Source organism: Protopterus annectens, chromosome 2.part0 (genome assembly GCF_019279795.1).
Source record: "Protopterus annectens isolate FY-2018-M chromosome 2.part0, PAN1.0, whole genome shotgun sequence".
Classification (NCBI taxonomy): domain Eukaryota; kingdom Metazoa; phylum Chordata; order Ceratodontiformes; family Protopteridae; genus Protopterus; species Protopterus annectens.
Window position 1 is genome coordinate 1,073,127,715 of NC_056728.1, and position 22,551 is coordinate 1,073,150,265.

General features: G+C 42.0%; 1 protein-coding gene across 3 annotated transcripts in view; it reads left to right on the top strand.

The window, feature by feature from the left end:
- The window catches only part of CCDC171 (coiled-coil domain containing 171), a 3,960,104-nt gene that overhangs the window by 1,682,215 nt on the left and 2,255,338 nt on the right, over window positions 1-22,551 (top strand). The gene's annotated exons all lie outside the window — the stretch shown is intronic.

Here is a 22,551-nt window from a genome sequence, read left to right on the forward strand (position 1 = left end):
CTCAAATGCATTACTAAATCTGAATTATAAAATAATTTTAACCGAAGTCTTGATTGTAACATGAAAACAATGTGCTTTAATGCCGAAACAGTAAAAACTCATATTTAAGAACATTATCTGGTGAGGAACGATAAAAGACAGTCAAAACAGTAAAAAATTACCTCATGAGGAAAGTCAAAGCATTAACCGCACTAACAGGAAATAAAGTAAACAGAAAGTCGGTCACTGTAACCCAGAAGTCAAATTACATACATACAAGTAAATCTGAAGACAGAGTGCACAAAATTAAAACAGTGTACAAATATAAATGCTCATTACTAAAATAGAATTAAAATGCACACACAATTTCCTCTGAAAACCAAGTTAAATAGATACAACAAACTGGCCAACAATTAAACCACCTAATGAAAAATGGAGTGGCATTACTGCTGTAGGTGTATGTGATTTTCATTTCTTGAGAGTTGCCATTAAAATGATGACCATTCTGAATATTTTTAAGGCTTCAAGAAGCATACCGTTAGATAAACCGGCTTAAGAAGAATGATGTGTGTTTGGGGGAGGCACTCTTAGATTTGTCTTCTAGTTCCTACAGTTGATTCCAGAATGATTACTCTTGTGACTATTTTGAGGCTGTGTTACCTGGAAAACAGTGTATATGTTTGTGATACACTGTCCTACTGATATGCAAATTTCTTGATTTGTTTTAATTTACCTGTCAGTACTCAGTTATGCAGGTTACACTGCAGTTGCCTGTTGCTTTGAGTGACAGTAAATTTGAATTATACTTGTGCATCTGTTATTCTGACTACCTCACAGAACTAAATTTCACATTATACTTAATGAGGGATTTTATGATGATTTTAGTCTAACTCCCAAGAGCTTACTCTCTGAGAAAGTTAGTAATATATGAATGACTGCTGCTGAGGTATTCTGCAGTGTTGATACTTATAAAGGGATTGACAAAAGCGCATACAACAGTTTGATAAAGGGTCCTTTAAATGACTACTCTAAAAATATATTAAAATTCCAAAGCATTTAAAAAGTCATAACCCTGCACATCAATCGGGTAGTTAAAATGGGTGGCTGAATTATATTAAAATACACTTCAAAACATGATAATTATCATACACAAACTAAATTCAAACAGAAAAAAAGAAAGCAAACATGCCCATTTTATAAGTGCAATAAAACACAAGGAGTTGTGAATGATGCAGACATATTATCCAATTTCCAGGGGTGTGTGAGGCATGAGCCCAGAGGTGGTCTGCTTCTCAGTATTCCTCTAGCCTACCTTATATCCGTAACATTTTTTGTGTAGTAAACTAATTGCATAAGATTGTGTCTTAATTAAAAAGGCAGATTTGTCTTTCTATTTCTTTTGCATTGTTACTTATAAAGGTATTGACAGTGACTAGTTCCGACTTTGACCCCTTTGCTTACCCCCACTTGGCACCTTCGTTTAATCTGAGTAGACTCCATGTACTGTAATCATTTGTGTTATTTTTTTCATAGTGATTGTTTTGTCGGTAGTGCCACTCTAAGGCTATGTGCAAGTCTTCTTGAATTGTGCACATAACTCTTACATGATGCAATGAGAAAGGTGTAAGTAGGCCACATTCATAGTCACAGCTACATCCACAGCCATTTTTCAATCTAATATTGTGATTAGCTAGTCAGAAAATTGCCTTAGTTATTAAACAAAGTGGAGTAATAACATGGCAAAAGAAGTCTATTTGTACTAAGTGAGGGGGAAGCAGACTGGAGAGAGTTGTTATATATAGCTTGTATTTCCCTGCCCACGAGTACACACACACTTATTTTTGCATGGCATTTGAAATGTGCCAGGGGATTCAGAATAGTTTGCAGTGTCTTACATACAGTTTAAAATCAAATCATATGCAGACCAGACATCAGTGCAGTTCATAAAAAATAATAGCTCTGATATATATATTTATATATGTGTGTGTGTGTGTGTGTGTGTGTGTGTGTTTATATATATATATATATATATATATATATATATATATATATATATATATTTATAAAACTTGCCACTCAAAATGTGGAAAAATATAATCAAAAACAAAATATCAACTGCAAGCTGCATATGCTGCAAGACATTACCTCAGAGCATGCTGCAAACCAAAAAACATGTTTTCTGAAGGGGGGCTGTACTCCTACACCACTTGTTAATTAAATATACCAAGTTTGAAATTGCACAGTTATGGGGAAAGGGCATATTTCACATCTCCATTGTTACGGTGATCTTGCACAATTGTAGACCATCTGATGTTCATTATATTGAACGCTGCTTCAGTAGCCTTAGCTATATGGGTTATACCCTGCCAAGGATATAACAGTCAGCCAGCTTCCAAACCTTCAGGGAACCTTCCTTGCACCCAAACTGTCAAGCAGCCTTAGCTGAGCTGATTAAGACACATTCGCATGCTAAGCCTTTAAGAGCTGTACTACTTCCAAAGAAATCGCTCCTCTGAGGCTTTCGAGGATCGGCAGTCGACTTGTGCTGTTCCTTTGCTGGGCAGATAAGTTCCCTTCATGGAAAAACCTTCCATATTCTTAATTTTGTTGATGATTTGTTACTTTTTTCTTCAGGAATGTTATTTTAAATCTAGGAGTGTTGTATTTTAACCAGCTGTCTCGAGACTGTAACATACCTTTAAACGGGAAAATTCATTTTTTCTTTCAGTTTAGTGTAAAGTATCTGAAAACATTTTTTCTTTGGAGAAATTGTGTTTTTCATTTCTTTTGTGTTGTGGGACTGGCATGGTGTTTTAAAGTTCTTTTTTACTTTTTTTTTTTTCCCTTTCAAAAAAGTCATTTTTGTGGACTAGTAGTGTTTATTTGCAATTGCTGCTTACCTTCCCCTGGAAACAGGCACCATTTTTAACTTGACCATTGAACAGACTACTAGTACAAGAGTCAGTCCTCCTTCCAGCCACAAAAAGAAAAAGTTAAGCAAACAGCCTTTGCTGCTGCAGCAGGCTATTAATTTTCCTGCTGTAACCATTTGTTGTACCTCAGACCACTCATCTTTTATGCTGGATCCTTCAGGTGCAGCACTTACAGCCACTATGGACCAGGGTTAGTCATATTTTCTGTAGCTGTTGGGCCTCTCCTTGGGCAAAGGAGAGACACTGTTTATCAATCCTGGGATAGGGAACAGGGAGGCTTTTTCCTGTTGTGGCAGAATTCTGTGCCCATTCCTGTGGAAGCAGCTGCTGCCATTAGTAACACATTTGGTCCCATTTTCTTGTCAAAAAGAAACAGAAAACCAAGCATGCATCTACTTCTGAAATTTCTTTGCATAGGAATAGTTTACTGAGTCTGGCTTGGGGTTTAATTCAGGCTGTTGATCCTTCTTGTAAAGTAGTTTCTGGTAAAAGGAGGGATTCCTCTTTTTCTGAAGAGTTTCAAGATTCGTAATCTGGTCAGGCTGATGCAGGGATGGATGTAGTTTTTTTTCCTTTGATTGGATTTTGTTCAAACTCAGAGGTCAGCTCAGTTTTTGATTCTCCTGTGGAGTTTCCTCTTTCTCAGAGATTATTGCTAGAATGTAGCACTGTTTTCAGTGAGAGAACACTGAGATTTCTCAGTCGTTCAGAGAATACTATGAGATGTGACAGAATGACTTTCCAAAACCTACACTCATTCCTCCTGTTCTGTTGGCATTAGTGTCTATGTGTGTTACTGCCTGCAATTTTCCTGATGGTCCACCTGCTGCACTTAAAAAGACAGATAGGATGTGTAAAGTTCCTTAGTCTTTTAAAATTTTATACACTTTTCCCAAATCTGACCCAGCAGCTGTAGCTTTAGTTGATCTCACTGCTGCTAAACACTTAGTTAATTCTAATCCTACTGTTTTTGATAAGGATGGGAAAATAATCGATGGATATGAGGAAAAAAAGTGTATACTTCTGCAACTTTGATGTTCAGAATTTTGAGTTGTCATGCTCGTATGTTAAAGTTTGCTTTGATAAATTATGAAAGTATAAGGAAGGTTTTATATGAAGTTGTTTTGAGGAAAAATCTGCTCTGAATAACTTAGTTTGTTCTTTTGCACACGTCATTATTCATTATTTGCAGTATGTGTATGACTCTATTGATAACTCTTCCAGGGCTATGGCCACTGGTTTTGATTTGTGAAGGTTTTCCTGGCTGCATTCCCAGAACTTTAACCTTTCAGAGTTCTGCATTGTCTTAATTTTGCCTGAATGAATTATTTTTTTACCTGACTGAATTATTTTATGTATTTTCTGGCATTGTTTTATGTTTCTCATCTGTCCAGAAACTGCTTCCCCCCCCCTGTTCCTGTGGTGGAGTTTATAAAACTAGTCTAACAGCTTTTGTGGTATCTGATTGCTCAAGGCTTGCTGATTTAAAAATAGTTTCTGTTTGTAAATTCTTGCATACACTGTTGGAAACTCCTGGTGTTCTGGCTGGTGTGTGATTCTCAGTCTGGAAATATATCGCTGATTGATAAGTATATTTCTTGGCATTTTAACCTTTCAGAGTTCTGCATTGTATTAATTTTGCCTGACTAAATTATTTTTTTGCCTGACTGAATTATTTTATATTTTTTCTGGCATTATTTTATGTTTCTCATTTGTCCTGAAACTGTTTTTTCCTCCCTTGCTCTCATCCTATTATTGTAGTGTTGTTATAGTTGGTGGCTTTGCAGTTGTCCGCCCCTACTGTAAATTTGATCTGGGACACCCCTCCTAGCTGGTGTTACTTAATAGAGAGAGAACATCTGAGAAGGCCACCACACTTAGGTTCTTAACCTTGAATTTTTCTTCTGCTCTTCCTTCCTCTCTCCTTGCACTTTACTAAAAAAAATGCATTTTATTTTGTTTTTGCCTCTTCTTAAAAGTACTCAATTGTATTTATTCTGCTGCATTTATTACTGCTTGGTAGTAGCCTGATTAAATTGTAACTGTTATTGTAAGCCTTTTGGTTTAAGCACTTGGGCTTCAGACCAGTTGTTTTACATTAAGATGTTCATTGTGCATACAGCTGCAGTAATCACATATGGGTTCTCTGCCGAATTCCAAAGTCTTGGTCCGGCGTCGGTTGTTGTCGCTTTCTTTCCTGACGTCAATGCGACAGGGGTATAGAAGTCACAGCCGACGCCATTTTCTTCAGTCTTTTTTGCCGCGCGGTGCCCGAAGCAGAAGCACTTCGCAAGTGCCGGTCGGCCAGCTCCTGAATTTACGATTAATTGGAAACCGAAGTCTTCTTTAAAGCTAAGTACCCCGTTGGGGAAATTTTTCTTGCCTCAGACCGATGTCAGAAAAAGTTACCAATTGTATTTCTTGTGGGAAGCAAATACCGCATAAGGATTTCCATTCCCTCTGCATACCTTGTTTAGGCCCAGACCACGACGTCTCGGGCTGTCGCTTTTGCGCTACTTTCAATAAACGAACTATTAAGCGTCGGGCGGAGTTCGCCCAACACTATTTTGGTACAGCCTTTGATTATAAAATGTCGTCGGAGACTCAGACTACCGTTTTGTCCAAAAAACGCAAGGACAAGGACCGACACGCGAGGTCCACGGTCTCCACCGACACCACGCCAAAACCGGCTACACGTGGTCCGGTTCTCAGCGAGATGCCTATGCAGTCCCTGACTACCGACAACACCGGTGTCTTCTGTACCCGAGACCGCAGGTACCTCGGCCCATACCCTGACTACAACCACCGAAGCCACTGTGAGTGTTGAGCCTCCTAATGTGGACAGGTCCACTTCCACCCATGGTATCTTCCTTTTCCATTAAGGCCTTTACTAAGTCCAAATCAGCCATGCATCCCAAGAGGCCTGTTGCACAGGGCCCATCTCCAGGCCCCATGCCTAAAAAGCAGATGCTAAAAATGGCTGAGGATTTAATTACTCTTATCAGGGGTTCCCAACCCCCTCCAGACAAGAGACCCAGAGTGGAGGAAGATTCGCCCTCTTCTGACCAGGGCTCCATTATTTCAGAACTTCCTGATGAAGAGGAACACTCGTACTCCCCTTATGAAGATTCGGATGCAGAGCAGTCCATTCCTTCTGTATCTCCCCCAGAGGATTTTTCTTTTGGGGAAACCTTGCACACCTTGAGGGAACACTTCCATTGGGAAGGCCAAGACTTTTCTGATTCCAAGAAAAGACTTAGGGAATTTCTTTTGTTACCTCAGCACAGACCTCTGGCGATACCTCCTGTCTTGGACATACTTGATGATGTTTATTCGGAGGCTTGCCTTAATCCGGATTCCCTGCCTCCTGCCCCAGTCAAACCAGATAGGTACTACAGAGTTCCTAACTCTCACCAATTTCTTTACAAAAGCCATAATGCTGACCCTGAAACCATTTCTCAAGGCCCCAAGGGAATGAAGGCCTCTACTGCTAAGAATCCACTACCTTCAGAAAGAGAGTCTAAATCCTTAGAAAGGTGGGGAAAAAAGGTATATACCTCGGCCACCCTAGCCATGAGGGCCTTAAATTGTCAGTTCCATATGCTTAAATATCAGCAGTTTCTGTTATCACAATTAAGGAATAAAATGTCACAACCTGAACAGCCAGATTTGAAGGAGTTGCAGGATATGATGCATAGTGCAGAACAAGTGGGTAAACACACATTACAATGTGGCTATGATGCTTTAGAGGCCTCAAGTAGAGCTGCTGTTACAGGATCAGTAATTCGTAGGCATGCCTGGCTTAGGGAACAAACCTTGCCTGATCATGTTAAAGCTAAACTACTAGATGCTCCTTTACAAAAGGATGTTTTATTTGGTACTAATGCTGAGGAGATACTACGGAAAATGGAAGAAAAAGCTAAATCTATGCAAACTGTCAAGGCTTTTCTACAGGTTCAACCACCACGTTTTAGCAGAAATTGGCCTTCAAATAACTGGTTCTTTCCAGCCACGGACAAGCCCCAAAGAGGTAGATACAGTCGCACAAGGGGCAGAGGACAATCTCAAGGATCATATAGAGGCAGACAATGGCAAACTCCACCACCAAGAGGTGGCGAAGACAGTGCACAACAACACAGGAAACAAACCCAATGACTTCCCCCTTTTCATGCCAAGCAAGTCTCAGCTGGCAGCACCCTTGGGAGGAAAACTGGAATTATTTACAAGAAATTGGCATATTATCACAACAGACAAATGGAACCTGGACATTATAAACAGAGGCTACAGATTTCATTTTCACACACTTCCAAAAATGAGAGGCATGCCGATCCTGCCACACAATCAAAGGGCAGAGGCTCAAATACAAATTTCAAAGCTCATGGACATGAAAGTTATTCAAGAGGTGCCTACTCATGAGCAAGGTCAAGGTTTTTATTCCAGACTATTCCTGGTACCAAGGAAAGGAACCGACTGGAGGCCCATTTTGGACTTATCCATCCTAAACACATTTCTACTCGTACCAGAATTCAAGATGCTCACCTTACAGCAGCTTCTTCCCATGCTGGGCAAGGAGTTTTGGCTGGTAACATTGGACCTCAAGGAGGCATACCTGCATGTCCCGATCAGACAAAGCTGCAGAAGATACCTCAGATTTCTTGCAGGTTCAATCCACTATCAATTCTCTGCATTGCCCTTTGGCTTATCTACTGCGCCCAGAGTATTCATGAAATGCCTGGCATCAGTAATTGCCTACTGCAGACTTCAAGGGATACAAATTTACCCTTATTTGGACGATTGCCTGATCCAAGCGGACAGCAAGCGCATACTTCTGGAACATCTGGCTTATGTAACACGGTTATTGAATTCTCTGGGATACACAGTCAACAAAGAGAAATCCAGGCTAACACCATCTCAGAAAATAACTTTCCTGGGTGCCATCTTGGATACAAACACCCAGATAGCCTATCTTACGCCAGAAAAACAAGGGCAACTAACTCAGTACTTCAAAATACTAGTAAATTGTACCAGGCTAACTGCAAGGAAAATCCTGCAGGCTCTGGGCTTCATGGCATCTTGCATTCTTTTAATCCCATGTGCAAAGTTGCATATGAGGAAACTTCAATGGTACCTAAAAAACCTATGGTCTCAACACAGCCACAGTTTGGAAACAATAATACCAATAATTCCATGTTTGCAAAAGGAATTTCTATGGTGGGCCCAAGCATGTCAAACACAGGTCTACCATTCTGCAAGCCTCAAGCAAATCAAGTCATCACAACAGATGCCTCAGACTACGCCTGTGGGGCACACATGACAGACAGGTGCATTCAGGGCAAATGGTCCCAAAAGGAAAAGCACCTTCACATCAATCAAAAGGAAATGCTAGCAGTGATAAATGCAATTACAGCTTTCAAGGACCTCCTGCATCCAGGACAATTATTGATAAGAACAGACAACACCACAGTAATGTGGTACATAAACAAACAAGGAGGAACACATTCATACCCCCTGTGCAGGCTAGCCATGTCACTTTGGAACCTGGCTCTGGAATGGCAAATCGAACTTCAAGCACAGTACCTGCCAGGATTGGAAAACACGCTGGCAGACAATCTAAGCAGAAATATGACAGACCCACACGAATGGAAGTTGCATCCTCAAGTGTTTACAAAGATAGTCCAAGCGTGGGGAAGGCCAGACATAGATCTCTTTGCCTCCCACAGGAATCATCAATTGACAAAGTTCTGCTCAAGGACCTTCCATCCAAAGACCTGGAGAGTGGACGCCCTTTCTTTCAGTTGGGCACATGGACAGTTTACGCCTTCCCACCTTTGCCTCTTCTGCCCAAGGTGCTCTTGAAAGCAAGAGCAGACGGACCGAAGATGATACTGATTGCACCAGACTGGCCAAGCCAACACTGGTGCCCACTACTGAGGAGCCTAACACATACTCCTCCCTGGACCCTACCTCTAATGCCTCTTCTATTGACTCAGCACAGCTACAAAACTCTTCACAGTCAGCTGAAAACACTCAATCTGGCTGCATGGAAAATTCCTTAACACCACAACAGATCCTACTCTCTATAAAGAGGTGCAGGAAGTCATTTTGGAGGCCAGAAGGCCATCTACTAGAAAGGCTTACTCCGCTAAATGGAAACGGTTTTGCGCTTGGAATGAGAAAAAAGGCCAGGATCCTAGAAAACTGAATTTACCTCAGATATTGCAGTATCTAGCTGAACTGTTGAACAGTGGACTTTCATTTTCCTCCATCAAAATTCATGCCTCAGCCATTTCTGCAGAATACAACACTGATCCACCCTTATTCTCTCACCCACTCTTAAGACAGTTCCTCAGAGGGGCTAAGAATATAAGACCTCCAAGGAAACAACCAATACCAGCCTGGGATCTTAATTACATTCTAGAAAAATTAACATTGCCTCCATTTGAACGAGCTGCCTCAGCACATTTGCAATATTTGTCCTGGAAAACAGCTTTCCTTCTGGCCATTACCTCAGCTCGTAGGGTTTCGGAACTGCAAGCCCTCATGGCTGTGCAGCCCTTTCTCATCTTCCATCAGGACAGGGTTTCCCTACGAACCAACCCGTCATTTATGCCTAAGGTAGTATCCAGGGTAGCTTTAAATCAGGCCATACACTTACCTACCTTTTACCCCAATCCTCAAAACAAAGGGGAAAGGCTGCTACATTCTTTAGACATCCATAGACAGCTACGTTACTGTTTGGACAGAACAAAGCCTTTCAGGAAATCAGAACAACTCTTTGTGTCCTATGCTGTAGGAGCTCAAGGGAAGCCAATTTCCAAACAGACTATTTCAAAATGGATAGGCCACTGCATACGGTTTTGTTACTCCTTTCATGGCAAATCTGTTCCTACAGGCATCAGATCCCACTCCACAAGGGCCACAGCTACCTCTACAGCTTTCCTCAGAGGAGTCCCTACCAAAGATATTTTGGAGGCAGCCACTTGGAGTTCTGTGCATACCTTCACAAAACACTACCACCTGCCTTTATACTCCAAAACTAGCGCAGGCTTTGCCACTGCTGTGTTGCAGGGCATTCTGTCTCCTCCCAGTTCAACCTAGTGCCTACCACCCTGTGCGTAGCTTTGGGATTCTACCCATATGTGATTACTGCAGCTGTATGCATGATGAACATAGTACAGTTTTGTACCTACCATAAATGTAGATGTTCGAGTGCTAATACAGCTGCAGTACAGGTTTCCCTCCCTCCTTCCCCTCTTGGTAAAGGCCTAGTGGCTAACACCTCTTCATACAACCTGTCTGGGTTATCCTTCAATGGTGTATTTGCTTGCAACTGCTGTTTTTTTGATTACATTGCATTGCATGATTATATTTATAATTTATGTATTGCCTTCCTTTTGGGGGCACCTGACATCTGGGGCAAGAAAGACTGAAGAAAATGGCGTCGGCTGTGTCTTTACCCCTGTCGCATTGACGTCAGGAAAGAAAGCGACAACAACCGATGCCGGACCAAGACTTTGAAATTCTGCTGACCGAGGGACCGCCTGACGGCAGAGAACCCATATGTGATTACTGCAGCTGTATTAGCACTCGAACATCTACATTTATGGTAGGTATACTGTTTGTGCTCTGCACTGTTGTGGCAGGACAGGTAGCTTACATCCTTTTAAGTTGGGAATTGCTGATTGAAGGCTCAGTGTCTGTTATTCTAAAAGTGTATTACTTCTGGTTTAAGCACCTGGGCTTCAGGCCAGTTATTTTACATTAAGAAGTTTTGTGGTCTGCACTCTTGTGTGAGTAGAGGCTAGATTCTGCCCTTCTGAGCTAGGAATTTCTGGTTAAAGGATTATGCTTATTTGAACTGTTTCTTTCTGAAACTGGTGTGCCTTGTTTGCTGTAACATATACTAGATTCAGGCATGCTGAGTCTAGCTTTGTTTGTATAACTTGAGCACTAATCCAGGGCATCTGTTTTGGAGAAGGTTCCCCTGCATCCTAGTGACAGGAGTGTGCAGCTAGAACTTGTCTGATTGAAGACTGCAGGAACGGGGCTCAGTTTTTAGTCTTTTATTGGTTAATTGGTTTAAATCAGTTTGCTTATTTGCTACTGTTATATTAAAAAAAATACACTTTATGCCTCACCGCTTAGCTAGGGTTAAACTATTCCTGGCGCCATAAAGTCTGCTCTTTAAATTTTCCCTTAGAACTACCCAGTTTTTTTTTTTTTTTAGTTTTAGCACTCTAATCTGTTTTTTTGAGCTCAGCACTTGTTCAGAACTCGTAAGTACTAAATAAGCTACAAATTACTACAGCATTCCTCACTTATCTAGAGGAAAACAGTTTTTAGTACTTAATAAATAAGCACCTATCCGGGCATGTCTAAGGGTCACCTCCCGGTGTTTTCTCCTGTCTACCTGATGAATCTGGGCATCTTGGGGCAATGCAGCAATTGCCTCATGTACACAGACAACCCACTCCTCCTACCACCCAGTACTACAACCTGTGAGAGATGCACTTATATAACCAAACTGGCAGTAAAGCTCTCTTCACCCAAGACTGGACTAGACAGTCAAGAAGAGAAGGTAAACACTTGCACCACACCACACAGTCCCTCAAAACCTACACCACCAAAACACACACATAGCAACACAAAATATACACCTACATTTACAGAGGCTCTCAATAAAAATCTGCTCAAGCAACAGAGACCTCCAAAGCAGAAGTGCAAGCAAGCTCCACCCCCTCAACACAACCCAAATGACACATAGCCCACAAACTCAGTGTGTCACTCAACCCCGACTGAACCAGTTGGCTACTTTCACAGTGTGGTTCTGTTAGTGAGCCAGTTGGATTTATACCTAGTTTATTGAGTTTATCTATAGTTCCAGATGGGGGGATGGTGTCAGAAGCCTTGGTGAGATCTAGATAGGCTGTATGAACCACCTTACCCTTGTCTACAGCTTTGGTGACTGCTTCAAAGAAGTCGATCAGGTTTAGAAGACATGATTTGCCTTTTACAAACCCGAACTTGGTGGGGTCCAGAGTTTGGAGATTACCAATGTCTTTGTTTATAAGTTCCATGATGTTACATTCCATGGACTTGCAGACCAGGCACGTTAGGCTAATGGGGTGGTAGTTCCCGTGGTCCTTGGTGGCTCCCCCTTTGTGGAGTGGGATAACCGTCACTGTGCACCATTCAGTGGGCACAAAGCCTGAGGTGAGGCTATGATTGAACATGGTGCTTAGGTGGGGTGCCATTTCATTCTGCAGTTCATGTAGAACGCAGCCTGGGATGTTGTCAGGTCCCATGGATGCTGTGCTCTTGGCTTTGGAGAGTGTGGTTTTTACCTGTGCAGCCATGATTACAGGAACTTTGCATTCTTTCGGAATAGAGATGGGCCCTTTAGGTGGTGAGAGGAGGGAAAAGTTAGCACTGAACCTATCTGCCAGGATGTTGGCAGTATCAGTTGGGTCTGTATATTTAGTGCCATTGTGCTGTAACTCAGAGCAGATCTGAGTGTTGCCATTGAGATTCTTGACATAGCTATAGAATGCTTTGTGGTTGTCTTTAGAATCAGTGGCAATTTTGTTTTCGTAACTAGCTTTGGAGGAGTTTGAGGGATCTCAGCTTCTTACTGAGGCTGACCAGGGAGCTCCTCCAATCATGAGATTTTACTCTCTTTTGCAACAGTTTCCTTCTGTTGTAGAGTTTGTTTATGGCAGGGGACCACCAGATTGGCTTCCTTTTTTTGGAGGATAGCATCTTGGTTCAGTTAAGGATAACACGATCCATGCACTCTTGTAAGTGCTTATAAAGTGCATTTGTGTAGGATTCAGCAGTCATACCTCTATTGTCTGTCAGCATGGGTGTAGTGAAGTTTGCCACTTCTGTCGTAAGAAGCGTGAAGTTGGCTTTGGAGACACTTTTTATGGTGGATTCCCTAATGGGGGGTGGGGGTGGGATGTGGATGTCTAGTGTGATTAGCTTGGGTCTATATTAGCTCATCGAAACGGTTGAATTTAGAATGATCTAATATCGAACCTAATATCTCGAATGCTGAAAACAGCAAAGCTGCACAAAACCGAATTATTTCCTTGGGAAAGAATTCTGTTGGCCGTTGTTGTGGCTTTGCTTTTTTCAGTGATGCAGTCAAAAATTACGGGTTGGGTTAAGGTAAGTGTGTGATTGTGTGGATGTTCGGGTTAGAGCGCAGGTCGGGTGAGTTAGGGTTAGGGTGCGGGTGAGGTAAGTGTGCGATTGTGACGGACGTTAGGGTTAGGGGCGGGTTAAGTGAGTTAGGGTTAGGGCGTGTGTGAGGTGAGTGTGTGATAGTGACAGAATTTGGGGTTAGGGGCGGGTTAAGTGAGTTAGGGTGTGGATGAGGTGAGTGTGCGATAGTGACGGACCTTAGGGTTAGGGTCTGGGTTAAGGTTAAGTTGATAGTAGTGTAGTGTAGGGTTAGATGTAGCTTTTAAGTGTATGTGTGTGTTTAGCTGCTTTTTCGTGTGTGTGTGTGTGTGTGTGTGTGTGTGTGTGTGTGTGTGTGTGTGTGTGTGTGTTTCTCGGAAGAGCAAATTTTTTCCCTGGGAAAAAATCCACCGTTTTGAGGTTTCGATATTGTTAGGGTTCGGGTTTTGCAGTTCGACGTTACGGCATTCGATAATGAGCCATTTCGATGATCTAATATAGACCCAATATTAGCTTGTGGTCCAGATCTGACCAATGAGAAATTGACCTCTGGTGTGCAACACCGGTCGCCCATGTTGGCAATGACCAGGTCTAGGATATTGCTGCCCCTGGCGGGGGTGTGGATAAGTTGATCCAAGGCGTTGGAATTTATGAATTCCAGAAAACATTGAGCAAGAGAGTTGGTACATGAGTAGTTTTCCCAGTTAATGGTAGGGTAGTTGAAATCGCCCATTATTAAGGGTGTTTGGTTGTACCCTAATATTTTCTAGTGTATCAAGAAATGAGGAATGGGAATCCTTGGGCATGGTGAGGGTTCTGTAGCAAGTTACAGTTTGGATTGTGGTCTTGTCCAGAGTTAGTTGCACTTGGATAATCTCGGATACATTATGCTGAGCAACTAGCCTGGAGGTGTGGATATCCTTAATAAATATGGACACTCCTCCACCTTTAGTGTTTCGGTCCAGGTTAGGTGGCCAAAAGGTGTGGTATGAGTTATAGCCTGGTAATGCAGGGGTGCTCTCTGGAGCTTTGAACTAGGTCTCTTTCACTGCACAGATGTCCATGTTCTTCATTTTAAGGAGTGCCTCGAGTGAATGCATTTTGAGGTTTAGACTTCTATCATTGAGTAGCATTACCCTCAGATTTTGCTTGCTTGTACCTGTTATGGTGGTGAATTTGTCATTTGAACCTTGCCTAAATAGGACACTATAGGTTGGCGAGATCCTTAGCCAGTATCTGGAATCCCAAGGGCGACAGGTGCAGGCCATCTCTGGCAAAGCATTGTGGTCTGTCAATCATGTCATCCCAGGCAGACAGATACTGGATCCCCTGAGAATGACACCAGAAACTTAGCCAATTGTTGAAGTCAATCATTTTGTCCTTGTACTGTGGTATCATTCTGGGTGATGGCAGGATGCTACTCCGGGCTAAGGTCATACCTGCCTGGGCTACAAGATCAGAGAGGTCCTCCATGTCTCTCTTCATGTAGTCCAGGGAGGTACATCTCAGGTCATTCACACCAACATGGAGAATGATAGAGTCATATTTGTACTTATTGTGGAGTGACCAGTGGGCATGCATTATGTGGCGGATCCTGGCACCCGACAGGCAGCTGACAGTAACTTTCTCTTTGTTTAGCCTGGTGAGTGGAACATCAGTGTGCCTGATTATAGAGTCATCTATGACTCTAGTGTTGGGTATGTTGTTATGCCTTATGGGCTGTGGTTGAGTGACACACTGAGTTTGTGGGCTATATGTCATTTGGGTTGTGTGGGGTGGAGGTTGCTTGCATTTCTGCTTTGGAGGTCTCTTTTGCTTGAGCAGATTTTTATTGAGAGCCTCCACGAATGTAGGTCTCAACCTCTAGAGACCTCTCTACCTCTGATCCCCTGTATAAGGGCCAAGTTTCTCTGGTGGGCAGGGGCCTGTGCTGAGAACAAGGGTCTTTCCTTCACCCTCTGCCCAACTGAGCAGACCATTAACACCAACGCCTCAGACATAACTTGGGGTGCTCACCTAGAAGGCAGGTGCACCCAAGGTCCTTGGGATGCCTAGCACCTTCCCTTACACATCAACCAGAAGGAAATGATGGCAGTATAAAAGGCTCTGACATCCTTCAAACCCCATCACAAGCCAGAGGTTTTCCTTATCGAAACAGACAACACCACAGTAATGAGGTACATCAACAGACAGGGAGGGACCCAATCTTGCCCTCTGTGCAGACTAGCCTTGAACCTCTGGTTGACTGCCTCTTCCATGGGACTACACCTGCTAGCCCAATACCTACCAGTATCAACAACACCTTGGCAGACCACTTAAGCATAAACTTACTGGAGGCCCACGAATGACAGCTCTACAGAAAAATCTTTTTACAAATCACTCAGGCATGGGGGACTCCAGAGGTGGATCTCTTTGCTTTGCATCTCAACCATCAACTGAAAGAATTCTGTACCAGGGAGTATCACCACCTAGTGTGGAAAGTGGATGCCTTGACCTTCCTCTGGAACGCCCTCTTTGTGTACGCATTCCCTCCTCTGCCTTTTATTCCCAAGGTACTGATCAAAATAAGTGAGGAGAGACCAAAGGGCCATCCTTATTGCTCCAGACTGGCCCAGACAAAATTGCTACCCCTTACTGCGCAGCTTGTTGTTACAGCTTCCCCTGATCTCAGACCTCTTAACTCAGGTGTGGGAGGAAGTGCTGTACCCAGACGTGCAGACTCTCAAACTATCAGCATGGCTAATACTCTGAAGGCAAACAAGGGGCCCCTGTTAAGCAAACTGGTCCTAGACATTATCACAGAGGCCAGAAGACCCAGCACCAGAAAATCTTATGCAGGAAAAGGCAAAAGATTCTGCTCCTGTAGCCAGTCCAGATGGGGCAATACCTCACAACCTTCCATCCCTCTTATCCTGGACTACCTAGTGGAGCTACTTGATAGTGGCCTCTCCTTCTCTTCTATTAAAATCCATGCCTCAGCCATTTCAGCTTATTTTGATACAGAACAGTCCCTGTTCTCTCCAATTCTTTGATTAAACAATTCCTCAGAGGGACTTCTAATATCAGACCTCCCAGAAGGCCACCCACTCCAGCCTGGGACCTGAATTATGTTTTGGAAAAACTAACTACCACCCTTCGAACCTGCTGCTTCAGCAGAAATAAGATACCTATCCTGGAAGACTGCATTTCTCCTAGCTCTCACCTCAGCCAGAAGGGTTTCTGAACTTCAGGCTGTGATGGCCATTGAGCCCTTCATCATCTTCAATGCAGACAGGGTCTCCCTGAGGACTAATCCCTCCTTTATGCCCAAGGTGGTATCTAATGTAACTCTCAACCAGACCATACATCTACCCACCTTCTTTCCTAACCCTCAAAACAAGGGGGAAAGAATTCTGCACTCGCTAGATGTGCACAGACAGCTCAATACTTTCTGGATCATACTAAACCCTTCAGGAAAACAGACTGACTGCTTGTTAGCTTTGCCCCAGGGGCAGAGGGGGAAGCCCATTTCCAAACAAACCATTTCCAATTGGATATCGCACTGTATCCATTTCTGCTACAGATTGCATGGGAACCCCCCCCCAAGTCTGTTCAAACCCATTCCACTAGGGCAGCCTCCACTTTCACAGCATTCCTCAGAGGAGTTCCCACCAGGGACATCCTGGAAGCTACCACCTGGACTTCTGTCCATGCTTTTATCAGTCATTACCACCTACTTCTATTTTCTAAGGCTAGGGCAGGGTTTGCCTTTGCAGTTCTGCAGGGAATGCTGACCCATTCCTATGTCTCTTATTAATCCTACCACCCCTCTCCTTAGCTTTGGGAATCCTCCCACAGGTGATGACTTCAACAGTGAAACACAAAGAACATAGTACAGTTGTGTACACTTACCATAAATGTAAATGTTCAAGTGTATTCACTGTTGCAGTTTTGGTTTCCCACCCTCCTCCTCCCTTGTATCTTCTTTCTTTAAGGAGACGTAAGTTTCTAATGGTGGTTTTTAGCCACCAGGATCACTTTACCATATTTACTTGGGCCTCTGACTGATTAGGGCAAGGAAAACTGATGTAATGGCGTCGGCTGCCTTCCCTTATAGCACTGCCAACCTGACGTCAGGCAGCAAGCAACAGCAGCTGACACAGAAAAACATTGTCTCTGGCCAAGGGCCACCATAGCAGGGATAACCCACAGGTGATGACTGCAACAATGAATAGCATTCTAACCTCTACATTTATGGAAAGTGTACAGAACTGTACTTTATCTGCCTTACCCTTTGGACTAGTCTTTACACCAAAAGTGTTCACAAAATGTCTAGCTTCAGTTGTAGCTCATTGCAGACTACAGGGTGTCCACATTTTTCCACATTTAGATGACTTGCTTATCTTTGTAGAGTCTTTTTCAAAGTATCAGAAATCTCTCTCTCACAAGCTGGGATTCCAAGACAACATTAAAAAGTCTTTCTTGACTCCTTCACACAGTATTGTGTTCCTGGCATGCCAACTAGGCACCCTCAGTACAAAGAGCCTTTCTTCCTCAGTGAAAAAAAAATCTTTTATTTTGATCTATTTCTAAGGTTTTCCACTCAGACTTCGGCCACTGCAAGGGAATACCTCAGGATTTTGTGGTCTTATGAAGTCTATGATTCTCATGATACCCTTGGGAAGACCCCCCATGAGAAAAATGCATTGGTATCTGAAATTGCTTTGGTGCCAGTATCAACACCCTTTATCTTTTCTAAATGCCAGTACTGAGGTTTGTCAGAAGAAAAATCTTTTGGTGAAGTCAGCAGATATCCTTAAATCCAGATCTCCCCTTCTCTCTTCCTGCTCAGTAAGCAGTCAGTCACTACAGTATCTTTCAATTTTGTTGCGGAGTAGTTTCAGGAGAGAAAAGTGCAGAAGGTATGGGACACCAGGGATAAATGCAAGCACATAAATATCTGGATATGCTTGCCCTGATCAAGGCACTCAACTCTCTGAACCATCTTTGGTCCCCTGGACGTTTTGAAGTGGTTACAGACAATACAATATTCATGTGGTACATTGGCAAGCAAGGAGGAACCAGGTCATATCCCCTTTGCAGACTAGCCGTGTTAGATTGGAATATAGCTTCACAGCACAGGCTCACTCTGCAGGCATCCTACATTCTGTCAGAGCAAAACTGTGTAGCAGGCAAACTGAGCAGCACCTGGTCAGCCGCTCATGATTGAAAAATAGATCAGGGGGTTCCAAGATTTTATCCATCTGTGGGGAGTCCCTCAGGCAGATCTTTTTGCTTCCTCTCAGAACTGTTAACTGGCAAGATTCTGTTCCAGAACTCCATGCAAGAAGGCCTGGAAGACAGATGCATTTTCTTTTTCTTGGACAGGGATATTTCTGTATGCATTTCCACCTTTTCCAGTATTGTTCATGGTACTCCCCAAGATCATTGTGGTGACTTCTTTCTCACCCAGGCAAACACGGTTCTTTATTGATTGATTGATTTATTGATTTATTGATTGAATGATTGACATTTGATTACCAGGAAAGTCCAACTGGGTAGAAGCCCATTTTCAATGGAGGCCTGGGGAGAAAAGCTCCAAATTATTACTAAATATTTTAAGAACAATTTTACATTTTTCAAATATAAAACAAAAACATATCCAGTTTAAGTAATTATAACAAATTAGACATAAATTCAAGGTACAGTATATAACAATCATTTCATATTTAGAGAAATTTTAAAATAGTTTGTAGAGAAAGTAAATGTAAGTTAGTGTAATACAAATAGGAACTGTAATATGAAGTGAAGGATAAATAGGCTTATGGTATATTTAGAGAGAAAATCAGAGAAGAGAATAGAGAGCAGCAAGGAAGTAAGCGGAGAAAGGAGGTATAAGAATGAAAAGATACCTGTTCACATTTAGGGATATAGGTTATCCTGCTTTTGAGCCAGAACAGAGCCAAATTTTAGCTAGGAAATCTTTCATAGTGGTTTTGAATGATGGAAGGGTGGCTATAGACCTGGTGAATACAGGTAAAGGGTTCCAGGCCTTAGCAAACTTGTAGTAGTATAGACATTACCAAGCAGATTTACTAGGTTTATAGACGGGAGTTTTTGGTTACTGGATTGCAGTGACCGACTGTGAACATAGTTGTGTTGAATCTTTTAATGCTGGACAGGCAGATGGATGCTGGATAATTTTATGTGTGTTAAGTTGTGTATAAGTTAGTTGATGTGGTAGTTGTAACCAATTTAGGCTTTTCAGTGCTCTACAGTGGTGGGTTCTGAAAGGGGTATGTGCTGCAGATTTAGTAACTTCATTATAGCATTGTTCAAGTTTCAGTTTTTGTGAAGCCTGAAGGTTAGTAAGGATGGGAGCACCATAAAGAGGAGTCAGGAGGAGATAAGTAGTGGAAAGTGTCATTTTAGTTGCATTGGTGAGAAAGTTTTTGGCTCTGTAAAGAATCCCTAGTTTTTGACGAGGTTATCTTATGAGGTTTGTTATATGCAGCTGAAATGTAAGATTATCGTCCACTATCACCCCTAATAGTTTGCTATGAGAAGTGACTTCATTGGCTGTGTTATCATGAGATAGGACATTAAAATTTCATTTTTTTCACGAGAGAGGGATTTACAGAAAACAAGTAGTAGTTTTGTCTTTTTGGGGTTAAGCATGAGTGGTGTGTTACGAAGCCATGTTTCTGCTAAAGCTTTCTGAGTAATTTTTTGGAGGTATGCCATGTTGTTAGATGTGCAAATGAGAGTGGAATCATCTGTGTATTGTATTAGGGTGGCCTAGTGTGTGGAAGTATAGTGAGTGTTGGTGAAAACTTAGGAGGGGACCAAGGATAGAGTCTTGTACACCACTGGTGACTGGGAGGTAAGGAGAGAGCGTAGAGTGCCATTTTATCGACTGATACCTATTGGACAGGTAGCTTTTGAACCATAGAAGGGTAGGCTGAGAAAGACTGTGAGGACATTTGAAGAAGTTTGCTGTGGCAAACTGTCTTGAAGGTTTTAGACAAGTCTAAAAATAAGTAAGTGGCTAATTTGCCATTATCTGTTGCTTTATTGACAGTATCTATATATGTTAGAAGGGCAGTGCTAGTACTATGGGAAGGACGGAAGCCATGTTGTGTAGGGGTTAGGAGTTTTTCCTGCAGGAGATAGTCTAGCAATTGTTTTTGAATACATTTTTCAAGTATTTTGGTAAGGTGAGATAAGACTGCTGTAGGTCTAAAATTGTCTGTTGAATTTTCTCCTTTGTGTAGAGGGATAATGTGTGACTTTTTCTAAAGACAGGGAATGTGGGATTTCTGGACTGACCTATTTATAAAGATCGAGACAGGATAAGCAATACTATTGGCTGCCATTTTTAAGTACTCACTTGGAAGGTCATTAGCTGAAGAAGTTATCAGGAGTGGAGTTTGGGTTGAAGTTTTAGCTGGGATGTAAGATTTCTTTAATGGATGTCCAAAATTTTTTAGAATGTGTTTAGTATTATTTTGAAAGTTGTTATAGTATTGTTTTTTGTCTTCAATTATTTGCTTTTTAGTACGATTGCAAAGAATTCTGAAGTTTTCTAGATATTGAGGTGTTTTATATTTTTGTAAATAATGAGGAAAAAACAGAAACTACTATTTGGAGCACTTGTTTGTGTGTTTCTAATAAAGAAGGTTCAACTTGAACTACCTTGTGCTTCCCTACTTTCGTTAATGGATTTATACTTTAAGAACTTACCAAAGTATTTCTACTGCCTATTATTAGGTGGGATATTCACAGTAAGTTTTTTATTAGGTGCCTGAACTCTAAATAAGTCTAGGGAATCTTAGATCTTTCACACAGAGAGGTTTCCTCATTTTTTTGTTGTTGGACCCATTATATTGACACTGGGTTTGTGAGACACAGCATGGAGACCGTTTTGGTTTTATAGGAGGTGCAAAGCTGTTTATGATATTTAGAAAAGTTGTATTGAATTCAATTACATCATCATCTAAGAGGAGGATTTCTAGAAGTTCCATTTAATACATGATAGTGTAGTAATGTACATTTCTGGGTTAAACTCCGAAGGTTATGTATTTTATAAATATGCTGATTAACTGGATGTGTGAGATGTCTAGTCGTATAAACTGGGAGATAATCAATTCTTTTGGAAATGGCCAGGGGCATTTTCCATAAGCTTGCTGACAGACTAAGTCTGCTTACACAAGAACAGGGGTGTTTGATACACCCTAACATCAGTCTTCTTCAGTTGACTATCTGGATGAGAAGGTCTTAATTACTTTTAAGCACCTCTTTACTGAGGATGTGCAGCAGGTGCTAATGGAGGCAAGAAAGCCTGCTAACAGAAATTCATATATTAGCAAATGGAAAAGGTTATTTAGTTGGTGCCAACAACATAACCAGTACCCATTCAGTGCTATTTTTTTCCGGTTTTATAATATTTGTGTAAGTTACTATCCTATGCCCTTCCTTATTTCCGATGAAGGTTCATTTAACGACCATTTCAGCATATCTTCCCATTGATCCTCCTCTTTCAGTGCAGTCTTATGTCAAAATGTTCTTGAAAGGGGTTTTGCGTAAGAGGCCTTCATGAAAACTTGTGGCCTTTCCTGGGGATCTTAATTTTGTGTTAGAGAAGCGAACATTTGCTCTGTTTGAACCAACTTATCTGTCTGACTTGAGGTTCTTAACCTAGAAAGTAGCTTTACTGATTGCTCTGACCTCTGTAAGAAGGGTATCAGAGTAGCAATCTCTTATGGTGAGTCGTCAGTCTCTCATTTTCTGCAGGGACAGGGATTCTTCAATAATCAATCCTTTTACGCCTAAAGTGGTATCCAAGCCAAACTGTCCATTTCCCTGTTTTCTTACTTGAAGCTAAAAATGAGGGAGGAGCGGTACTGTATACCTTGGATGTCCACAGTAAACTCAGGTACTGTCTTGACAGAACTAAATTGTTCAGATCTTTGGATTAATTGTTAATTTCTTGTAAAGGTAAAAAGGGACAATCTGTGTCAAAACCGACTATTTCCAAATGGTTGTCTAAGGCTATAACTTTATACAGCACAACAAAACTATTCCAGGCAGGGTCAAGGCACACTGTACCAGGGCCTCGGCTTCATCTGCAGCTTTTTTGGAAAGGGCTGGATTCTGGAAGTATTCTAGAGCCTGCTTACTTGGTCCTCTGTACATACTTTTATAAAGCACTAAAAGCTTGATTCCTTCACTAGGTTCAGATCAGGCTTTGCTAGGGCTATTTTCCAGGGGCTCCTGGACTGCTCTTCTTCCACCTTTCAGGTCTAGTTAGCTATGTTAATCTATCCATTTATCTAAGGCTACTGCAGCAGTGATCAGTATAAAGAAATTGGTGCAGGTGTTCAAGTGATCAGAAACAGCCACTCCCTCTATCTAACCCCCCCCCCCCCTGTTTTCGGATATGGCAAGGTGTGGACTTTTATTTTTTGTTGTTCCT